The sequence below is a fragment of the Ambystoma mexicanum genome, unplaced genomic scaffold (assembly GCF_040938575.1).
Source record: "Ambystoma mexicanum isolate Mex_15411 unplaced genomic scaffold, UKY_AmexF1_1 Mex_scaf10, whole genome shotgun sequence".
NCBI lineage: Eukaryota > Metazoa > Chordata > Amphibia > Caudata > Ambystomatidae > Ambystoma > Ambystoma mexicanum.
Window position 1 is genome coordinate 3,310,001 of NW_027182325.1, and position 7,500 is coordinate 3,317,500.

Below are 7,500 nucleotides of genomic sequence, written 5' to 3' on the forward strand. Positions count from 1 at the left end.
AGGTGCTGTAGGCTTTTTTGTGCTCCAAGTTCAGGAAGTGAGCCCTTTCTCAATTGCCTTTTAAAACTGCAAGGTCTAGCCGACTAGATGCTTAAAAGTACAAAACTCACTAGGCCCAGAGCCTACGGCCACACCACACTGAATGTGCCTGATCTCGTCTGATCTCAGAAGCTAAGCAGTGTCGGGCCTAGTTAGTACCTGGATGGAAGACCGCCTGGGAATACCAGGTGCTGTAGGCTTTTTTGTACTCCAAGTTCAGGAAGTGAGCCATTTCTCAATTGCCTTTCAAAACTGCAAGGTCTAGCCGACTAGATGCTTAAAAGTACAAAACTCACAAGAACCAGAGCCTACGGCCACACCACACTGAATGCGCCCGATCTCGTCTGATCTCGGAAGCTAAGCAGTGTCGGGCCTCGTTAGTACCTGGATGGGAGACCGCCTGGGAATACCAGGTGCTGTAGGCTTTTTTGTGCTCCAAGTTCAGGAAGTGAGCCATTTCTCAATTGCCTTTCAAAACTACAAGGTCTAGCTGACTAGATGCTTAAAAGTACAAAACTCACTAGGCCCAGAGTCTACGGCCACACCACACTGATTGCGCCCGATCTCGTCTGATCTCGGAAGCTAAGCAGTGTCGGGCCTAGTTAGTACCTGGATGGGAGACCACCTGGGAATACCAGGTGCTGTAGGCTTTTTTGTGCTCCAAGTTCAGGAAGTGAGCCATTTCACAATTGCCTTTCAAAACTGCAAGGTCTAGCCGACTAGATGCTTAAAAGTACAAAACTCACTAGGCCCAGAGCCTACGGCCACACCACACTGAATGCGCCCGATCTCGGAAGCTAAGCAGGGTCAGGCCTAGTTAGTACCTGGATGGGAGACTGCCTGGGAATACCAGGTGCTGTAGGCTTTTTTGTGCTCCATGATTAGTAATTGCGCAACTTCTCAATTATTTTTCAAATTTGGTATGTTTCCAAAATAATTGTATCCCGTTTTATAGCGGAAATGTTGGACAACATCATGAGGGCTGGAGCTACCTTTTTACATAGAATTAGCATACAGGTAGTGTGTTCATGGGTAATAAATCGACTTTCACATGTAATGCAGTACAGAGAATATTGAGTCCTTCAAGAGGCATGAAAGAAAACCATTATTGTGTTGATTGTTCTCTCCACCTCCCTGCAACAGACACAGGATGGATGAATTAAAGTTATCCTACCAGACATAGGAGTCCTGAATGGGCCCACCAGTCTTATATATCTCGCCTGATCGAGCGATGAGCGTGGTATCATGTTGCAAGTGGCTGCATGGCTTAGCTTACTAAATGCAAATGCATAAGAGTAATATTCTTAGCATTCCTAGAGCCTACGGCCACACCACACTGAATGCACCCGATCTCGACTGATCTCGGAAGTTAAGCAGTGTCAGGCCTAGTTAGTACCTGGATGGGAGACCGCCTGGGAATACCAGGTGCTGTAGGCTTTTTTGTGCTCCAAGTTCAGGAAGTGAGCCCTTTCTCAATTGCCTTTTAAAACTGCAAGGTCTAGCCGACTAGATGCTTAAAAGTACAAAACTCACTAGGCCCAGAGCCTACGGCCACACCACACTGAATGTGCCTGATCTCGTCTGATCTCAGAAGCTAAGCAGTGTTGGGCCTAGTTAGTACCTGGATGGAAGACCGCCTGGGAATACCAGGTGCTGTAGGCTTTTTTGTACTCCAAGTTCAGGAAGTGAGCCATTTCTCAATTGCCTTTCAAAACTGCAAGGTCTAGCCGACTAGATGCTTAAAAGTACAAAACTCACAAGAACCAGAGCCTACGGCCACACCACACTGAATGCGCCCGATCTCGTCTGATCTCGGAAGCTAAGCAGTGTCGGGCCTCGTTAGTACCTGGATGGGAGACCGCCTGGGAATACCAGGTGCTGTAGGCTTTTTTGTGCTCCAAGTTCAGGAAGTGAGCCATTTCTCAATTGCCTTTCAAAACTACAAGGTCTAGCTGACTAGATGCTTAAAAGTACAAAACTCACTAGGCCCAGAGCCTACGGCCACACCACACTGATTGCGCCCGATCTCGGAAGCTAAGCAGTGTCGGGCCTAGTTAGGACCTGGATGGGAGACCACCTGGGAATACCAGGTGCTGTAGGCTTTTTTGTGCTCCAAGTTCAGGAAGTGAGCCATTTCACAATTGCCTTTCAAAACTGCAAGGTCTAGCCGACTAGATGCTTAAAAGTACAAAACTCACTAGGCCCAGAGCCTACGGCCACACCACACTGATTGCGCCCGATCTCGTCTGATCTCGGAAGCTAAGCAGTGTCGGGCCTAGTTAGTACCTGGATGGGAGACCACCTGGGAATACCAGGTGCTGTAGGCTTTTTTGTGCTCCAAGTTCAGGAAGTGAGCCCTTTCTCAATTGCCTTTCAAAACTGCAAGGTCTAGCCGACTAGATGCTTAAAAGTACAAAACTCACTAGGCCCAGAGCCTACGGCCACACCACACTGAATGCGCCTGATCTCGTCTGATCTCAGAAGCTAAGCAGTGTCGGGCCTAGTTAGTACCTAGATGGGAGACTGCCTGGGAATACCAGGTGCTGTAGGCTTTTTTTGTGCTCCATGATTAGTAATTGCGCAACTTCTCAATTATTTTTCAAATTTGGTATGTTTCCAAAATAATTGTATCCCGTTTTATAGCGGAAATGTTGGACAACATCATGAGGGCTGGAGCTACCTTTTTACATAGAATTAGCATACAGGTAGTGTGTTCATGGGTAATAAATCGACTTTCACATGTAATGCAGTACAGAGAATATTGAGTCCTTCAAGAGGCATGAAAGAAAACCATTATTGTGTTGATTGTTCTCTCCACCTCCCTGCAACAGACACAGGATGGATGAATTAAAGTTATCCTACCAGACATAGGAGTCCTGAATGGGCCCACCAGTCTTATATATCTCGCCTGATCGAGCCTGATCGAGCGATGAGCGTGGTATCATGTTGCAAGTGGCTGCATGGCTTAGCTTACTAAATGCAAATGCATAAGAGTAATATTCTTAGCATTCCTAGAGCCTATGGCCACACCACACTGAATGCACCCGATCTCGTCTGATCTCGGAAGTTAAGCAGTGTCAGGCCTAGTTAGTACCTGGATGGGAGACCGCCTGGGAATACCAGGTGCTGTAGGCTTTTTTGTGCTCCAAGTTCAGGAAGTGAGCCCTTTCTCAATTGCCTTTTAAAACTGCAAGGTCTAGCCGACTAGATGCTTAAAAGTACAAAACTCACTAGGCCCAGAGCCTACGGCCACACCACACTGAATGTGCCTGATCTCGTCTGATCTCAGAAGCTAAGCAGTGTCGGGCCTAGTTAGTACCTGGATGGAAGACCGCCTGGGAATACCAGGTGCTGTAGGCTTTTTTGTACTCCAAGTTCAGGAAGTGAGCCATTTCTCAATTGCCTTTCAAAACTGCAAGGTCTAGCCGACTAGATGCTTAAAAGTACAAAACTCACAAGAACCAGAGCCTACGGCCACACCACACTGATTGCGTCTGATCTCGGAAGCTAAGCAGTGTCGGGCCTAGTTAGTACCTGGATGGGAGACCACCTGGGAATACCAGGTGCTGTAGGCTTTTTTGTGCTCCAAGTTCAGGAAGTGAGCCATTTCACAATTGCCTTTCAAAACTGCAAGGTCTAGCCGACTAGATGCTTAAAAGTACAAAACTCACTAAGCCCAGAGCCTTCGGCCACACCACACTGAATGCGCCCGATCTCATCTGATCTCAGAAGCTAAGCAGTGTCGGGCCTAGTTAGTACCTGGATGGGAGACCGCCTGGGAATACCAGGTGCGGTAGGCTTTTTTGTGCTCCAAGTTCAGGAAGTGAGCCCTTTCTCAATTGCCTTTCAAAACTGCAAGGTCTAGCCGACTAGATGCTTAAAAGTACAAAACTCACTAGGCCCAGAGCCTACGGCCACACCACACTGAATGTGCCCGATCTCGGAAGCTAAGCAGGGTCAGCCCTAGTTAGTACCTGGATGGGAGACTGCCTGGGAATACCAGGTGCTGTAGGCTTTTTTGTGCTCCATGATTAGTAATTGCGCAACTTCTCAATTATTTTTCAAATTTGGTATGTTTCCAAAATAATTGTATCCCGTTTTATAGCGGAAATGTTGGACAACATCATGAGGGCTGGAGCTACCTTTTTACATAGAATTAGCATACAGGTAGTGTGTTCATGGGTAATAAATCGACTTTCACATGTAATGCAGTACAGAGAATATTGAGTCCTTCAAGAGGCATGAAAGAAAACCATTATTGTGTTGATTGTTCTCTCCACCTCCCTGCAACAGACACAGGATGGATGAATTAAAGTTATCCTACCAGACATAGGAGTCCTGAATGGGCCCACCAGTCTTATATATCTCGCCTGATCGAGCCTGATCGAGCGATGAGCGTGGTATCATGTTGCAAGTGGCTGCATGGCTTAGCTTACTAAATGCAAATGCATAAGAGTAATATTCTTAGCATTCCTAGAGCCTATGGCCACACCACACTGAATGCACCCGATCTCGTCTGATCTCGGAAGTTAAGCAGTGTCAGGCCTAGATAGTACCTGGATGGGAGACCGCCTGGGAATACCAGGTGCTGTAGGCTTTTTTGTGCTCCAAGTTCAGGAAGTGAGCCCTTTCTCAATTGCCTTTTAAAACTGCAAGGTCTAGCCGACTAGATGCTTAAAAGTACAACACTCACTAGGCCCAGAGCCTACGGCCACACCACACTGAATGCGCCTGATCTCGTCTGATCTCAGAAGCTAAGCAGTGTCGGGCCTAGTTAGTACCTGGATGGGAGACCGCCTGGGAATACCAGGTGCTGTAGGCTTTTTTGTACTCCAAGTTCAGGAAGTGAGCCATTTCTCAATTGCCTTTCAAAACTGCAAGGTCTAGCCGACTAGATGCTTAAAAGTACAAAACTCACTAGGCCCAGAGCCTACGGCCACACCACACTGAATGCGCCCGATCTCGTCTGATCTCGGAAGCTAAGCAGTGTCGGGCCTAGTTAGTACCTGGATGGGAGACCACCTGGGAATACCAGGTGCTGTAGGCTTTTTTGTGCTCCAAGTTCAGGAAGTGAGCCATTTCACAATTGCCTTTCAAAACTGCAAGGTCTAGCCGACTAGATGCTTAAAAGTACAAAACTCACAAGGCCCAGACCCTACGGCCACACCACACTGAATGCGCCCGATCTCGGAAGCTAAGCAGTGTCGGGCCTCTTTAGTATCTGGATGGGAGACCGCCTGGGAATACCAGGTGCTGTAGGCTTTTTTGTGCTCCAAGTTCAGGAAGTGAGCCATTTCTCAATTGCCTTTCAAAACTGCAAGATCTAGCTGACTAGATGCTTAAAAGTACAGAACTCACTAGGCCCAGAGCCTACGGCCACACCACACTGATTGCGTCTGATCTCGGAAGCTAAGCAGTGTCGGGCCTAGTTAGTACCTGGATGGGAGACCACCTGGGAATACCAGGTGCTGTAGGCTTTTTTGTGCTCCAAGTTCAGGAAGTGAGCCATTTCTCAATTGCCTTTCAAAACTGCAAGGTCTAGCCGACTAGATGCTTAAAAGTACAAAACTCACAAGAACCAGAGCCTACGGCCACACCACACTGAATGCGCCCGATCTCGTCTGATCTCAGAAGCTAAGCAGTGTCGGGCCTCGTTAGTACCTGGATGGGAGACCGCCTGGGAATACCAGGTGCTGTAGGCTTTTTTGTGCTCCAAGTTCAGGAAGTGAGCCATTTCTCAATTGCCTTTCAAAACTACAAGGTCTAGCTGACTAGATGCTTAAAAGTACAAAACTCACTAGGCCCAGAGCCTACGGCCACACCACACTGATTGCGCCCGATCTCGTCTGATCTCGGAAGCTAAGCAGTGTCGGGCCTAGTTAGTACCTGGATGGGAGACCACCTGGGAATACCAGGTGCTGTAGGCTTTTTTGTGCTCCAAGTTCAGGAAGTGAGCCATTTCACAATTGCCTTTCAAAACTGCAAGGTCTAGCCGACTAGATGCTTAAAAGTACAAAACTCACTAGGCCCAGAGCCTACGGCCACACCACACTGAATGCGCCCGATCTCGGAAGCTAAGCAGGGTCAGGCCTAGTTAGTACCTGGATGGGAGACTGCCTGGGAATACCAGGTGCTGTAGGCTTTTTTGTGCTCCATGATTAGTAATTGCGCAACTTCTCAATTATTTTTCAAATTTGGTATGTTTCCAAAATAATTGTATCCCGTTTTATAGCGGAAATGTTGGACAACATCATGAGGGCTGGAGCTACCTTTTTACATAGAATTAGCATACAGGTAGTGTGTTCATGGGTAATAAATCGACTTTCACATGTAATGCAGTACAGAGAATATTGAGTCCTTCAAGAGGCATGAAAGAAAACCATTATTGTGTTGATTGTTCTCTCCACCTCCCTGCAACAGACACAGGATGGATGAATTAAAGTTATCCTACCAGACATAGGAGTCCTGAATGGGCCCACCAGTCTTATATATCTCGCCTGATCGAGCGATGAGCGTGGTATCATGTTGCAAGTGGCTGCATGGCTTAGCTTACTAAATGCAAATGCATAAGAGTAATATTCTTAGCATTCCTAGAGCCTACGGCCACACCACACTGAATGCACCCGATCTCGACTGATCTTGGAAGTTAAGCAGTGTCAGGCCTAGTTAGTACCTGGATGGGAGACCGCCTGGGAATACCAGGTGCTGTAGGCTTTTTTGTGCTCCAAGTTCAGGAAGTGAGCCCTTTCTCAATTGCCTTTTAAAACTGCAAGGTCTAGCCGACTAGATGCTTAAAAGTACAAAACTCACTAGGCCCAGAGCCTACGGCCACACCACACTGAATGTGCCTGATCTCGTCTGATCTCAGAAGCTAAGCAGTGTCGGGCCTAGTTAGTACCTGGATGGAAGACCGCCTGGGAATACCAGGTGCTGTAGGCTTTTTTGTACTCCAAGTTCAGGAAGTGAGCCATTTCTCAATTGCCTTTCAAAACTGCAAGGTCTAGCCGACTAGATGCTTAAAAGTACAAAACTCACAAGAACCAGAGCCTACGGCCACACCACACTGAATGCGCCCGATCTCGTCTGATCTCGGAAGCTAAGCAGTGTCGGGCCTCGTTAGTACCTGGATGGGAGACCGCCTGGGAATACCAGGTGCTGTAGGCTTTTTTGTGCTCCAAGTTCAGGAAGTGAGCCATTTCTCAATTGCCTTTCAAAACTACAAGGTCTAGCTGACTAGATGCTTAAAAGTACAAAACTCACTAGGCCCAGAGTCTACGGCCACACCACACTGATTGCGCCCGATCTCGTCTGATCTCGGAAGCTAAGCAGTGTCGGGCCTAGTTAGTACCTGGATGGGAGACCACCTGGGAATACCAGGTGCTGTAGGCTTTTTTGTGCTCCAAGTTCAGGAAGTGAGCCATTTCACAATTGCCTTTCAAAACTGCAAGGTCTAGCCGACTA

General features: G+C 47.6%; 21 non-coding genes and 7 pseudogenes across 21 annotated transcripts in view; all 28 read left to right on the forward strand.

Moving 5' to 3' along the window:
- The window catches only part of LOC138542293 (5S ribosomal RNA), a 119-nt gene extending 105 nt beyond the window's left edge, over positions 1–14 (forward strand). Inside the window, exon 1 of the ribosomal RNA XR_011290280.1 lies at positions 1–14. This exon is cut by the window's left edge and continues 105 nt beyond it. This is a non-coding gene — a ribosomal RNA (5S ribosomal RNA).
- A 106-nt stretch (positions 15–120) lies between these two features.
- Positions 121–239, forward strand: LOC138540326 (5S ribosomal RNA). Its single transcript, XR_011288378.1, has one exon. It is a non-coding gene; the product is annotated as a 5S ribosomal RNA (ribosomal RNA).
- A 106-nt stretch (positions 240–345) lies between these two features.
- LOC138550640 (5S ribosomal RNA) lies at positions 346–464 on the forward strand. Its single transcript, XR_011294389.1, has one exon. It is a non-coding gene; the product is annotated as a 5S ribosomal RNA (ribosomal RNA).
- Positions 465–570: 106 nt separating this feature from the next.
- LOC138549636 (5S ribosomal RNA) lies at positions 571–689 on the forward strand. Its single transcript, XR_011293413.1, has one exon. It is a non-coding gene; the product is annotated as a 5S ribosomal RNA (ribosomal RNA).
- A 106-nt stretch (positions 690–795) lies between these two features.
- Positions 796–904, forward strand: LOC138545345 (5S ribosomal RNA; annotated as a pseudogene).
- A 453-nt stretch (positions 905–1,357) lies between these two features.
- LOC138539073 (5S ribosomal RNA) lies at positions 1,358–1,476 on the forward strand. The gene has a single exon (XR_011287151.1). It is a non-coding gene; the product is annotated as a 5S ribosomal RNA (ribosomal RNA).
- A 106-nt stretch (positions 1,477–1,582) lies between these two features.
- On the forward strand, positions 1,583–1,701 carry LOC138537439 (5S ribosomal RNA). The gene has a single exon (XR_011285573.1). It is a non-coding gene; the product is annotated as a 5S ribosomal RNA (ribosomal RNA).
- Positions 1,702–1,807: 106 nt separating this feature from the next.
- On the forward strand, positions 1,808–1,926 carry LOC138550641 (5S ribosomal RNA). Its single transcript, XR_011294390.1, has one exon. It is a non-coding gene; the product is annotated as a 5S ribosomal RNA (ribosomal RNA).
- A 106-nt stretch (positions 1,927–2,032) lies between these two features.
- LOC138544156 (5S ribosomal RNA) lies at positions 2,033–2,141 on the forward strand (annotated as a pseudogene).
- A 106-nt stretch (positions 2,142–2,247) lies between these two features.
- On the forward strand, positions 2,248–2,366 carry LOC138548339 (5S ribosomal RNA). Its single transcript, XR_011292145.1, has one exon. It is a non-coding gene; the product is annotated as a 5S ribosomal RNA (ribosomal RNA).
- Positions 2,367–2,472: 106 nt separating this feature from the next.
- Positions 2,473–2,591, forward strand: LOC138537455 (5S ribosomal RNA). The gene has a single exon (XR_011285588.1). It is a non-coding gene; the product is annotated as a 5S ribosomal RNA (ribosomal RNA).
- Positions 2,592–3,055: 464 nt separating this feature from the next.
- On the forward strand, positions 3,056–3,174 carry LOC138550952 (5S ribosomal RNA). The gene has a single exon (XR_011294692.1). It is a non-coding gene; the product is annotated as a 5S ribosomal RNA (ribosomal RNA).
- A 106-nt stretch (positions 3,175–3,280) lies between these two features.
- Positions 3,281–3,399, forward strand: LOC138540327 (5S ribosomal RNA). The gene has a single exon (XR_011288379.1). It is a non-coding gene; the product is annotated as a 5S ribosomal RNA (ribosomal RNA).
- Positions 3,400–3,505: 106 nt separating this feature from the next.
- Positions 3,506–3,614, forward strand: LOC138543880 (5S ribosomal RNA; annotated as a pseudogene).
- Positions 3,615–3,720: 106 nt separating this feature from the next.
- Positions 3,721–3,839, forward strand: LOC138542263 (5S ribosomal RNA). Its single transcript, XR_011290250.1, has one exon. It is a non-coding gene; the product is annotated as a 5S ribosomal RNA (ribosomal RNA).
- Positions 3,840–3,945: 106 nt separating this feature from the next.
- Positions 3,946–4,054, forward strand: LOC138547100 (5S ribosomal RNA; annotated as a pseudogene).
- A 463-nt stretch (positions 4,055–4,517) lies between these two features.
- On the forward strand, positions 4,518–4,636 carry LOC138551264 (5S ribosomal RNA). The gene has a single exon (XR_011294990.1). It is a non-coding gene; the product is annotated as a 5S ribosomal RNA (ribosomal RNA).
- Positions 4,637–4,742: 106 nt separating this feature from the next.
- Positions 4,743–4,861, forward strand: LOC138544786 (5S ribosomal RNA). Its single transcript, XR_011290746.1, has one exon. It is a non-coding gene; the product is annotated as a 5S ribosomal RNA (ribosomal RNA).
- A 106-nt stretch (positions 4,862–4,967) lies between these two features.
- Positions 4,968–5,086, forward strand: LOC138551093 (5S ribosomal RNA). Its single transcript, XR_011294827.1, has one exon. It is a non-coding gene; the product is annotated as a 5S ribosomal RNA (ribosomal RNA).
- Positions 5,087–5,192: 106 nt separating this feature from the next.
- LOC138545764 (5S ribosomal RNA) lies at positions 5,193–5,301 on the forward strand (annotated as a pseudogene).
- Positions 5,302–5,407: 106 nt separating this feature from the next.
- LOC138543954 (5S ribosomal RNA) lies at positions 5,408–5,516 on the forward strand (annotated as a pseudogene).
- Positions 5,517–5,622: 106 nt separating this feature from the next.
- Positions 5,623–5,741, forward strand: LOC138541176 (5S ribosomal RNA). Its single transcript, XR_011289189.1, has one exon. It is a non-coding gene; the product is annotated as a 5S ribosomal RNA (ribosomal RNA).
- Positions 5,742–5,847: 106 nt separating this feature from the next.
- LOC138548340 (5S ribosomal RNA) lies at positions 5,848–5,966 on the forward strand. Its single transcript, XR_011292146.1, has one exon. It is a non-coding gene; the product is annotated as a 5S ribosomal RNA (ribosomal RNA).
- A 106-nt stretch (positions 5,967–6,072) lies between these two features.
- LOC138545346 (5S ribosomal RNA) lies at positions 6,073–6,181 on the forward strand (annotated as a pseudogene).
- Positions 6,182–6,634: 453 nt separating this feature from the next.
- Positions 6,635–6,753, forward strand: LOC138541962 (5S ribosomal RNA). Its single transcript, XR_011289954.1, has one exon. It is a non-coding gene; the product is annotated as a 5S ribosomal RNA (ribosomal RNA).
- A 106-nt stretch (positions 6,754–6,859) lies between these two features.
- Positions 6,860–6,978, forward strand: LOC138540328 (5S ribosomal RNA). Its single transcript, XR_011288380.1, has one exon. It is a non-coding gene; the product is annotated as a 5S ribosomal RNA (ribosomal RNA).
- A 106-nt stretch (positions 6,979–7,084) lies between these two features.
- LOC138550642 (5S ribosomal RNA) lies at positions 7,085–7,203 on the forward strand. The gene has a single exon (XR_011294391.1). It is a non-coding gene; the product is annotated as a 5S ribosomal RNA (ribosomal RNA).
- A 106-nt stretch (positions 7,204–7,309) lies between these two features.
- LOC138549637 (5S ribosomal RNA) lies at positions 7,310–7,428 on the forward strand. Its single transcript, XR_011293414.1, has one exon. It is a non-coding gene; the product is annotated as a 5S ribosomal RNA (ribosomal RNA).
- The last annotated feature ends 72 nt before the right edge of the window (positions 7,429–7,500 follow it).